Below are 274 nucleotides of genomic sequence, written 5' to 3'. Positions count from 1 at the left end.
CTTGTAGTTGATTTAGTATTAATTAGTGTGGTTTAATACTAATACTATTTATCAAATCTGTTGGGCTAGATTTAACTTGATTGAAATTTGAAATGAGAAATATTAAATTACATTCCATTTTTATCTCCTATTTTCAACCAGACAGTCTTTCATAAAATAATTTTACACATAAATCGAAAATTTTTCCTTCTTTTTCAATCACTCATCTGGCCAAGTCAAGCAAGGTAGATGGATGAGGTCGATTTCCACGTTAACAGAAGACTTGAAAAAGTCT

This window comes from Olea europaea, chromosome 2 (assembly GCF_002742605.1).
Source record: "Olea europaea var. sylvestris chromosome 2, O_europaea_v1, whole genome shotgun sequence".
Lineage (NCBI taxonomy): Eukaryota > Viridiplantae > Streptophyta > Magnoliopsida > Lamiales > Oleaceae > Olea > Olea europaea.
Note: the sequence above shows the minus strand (reverse complement) of the source record.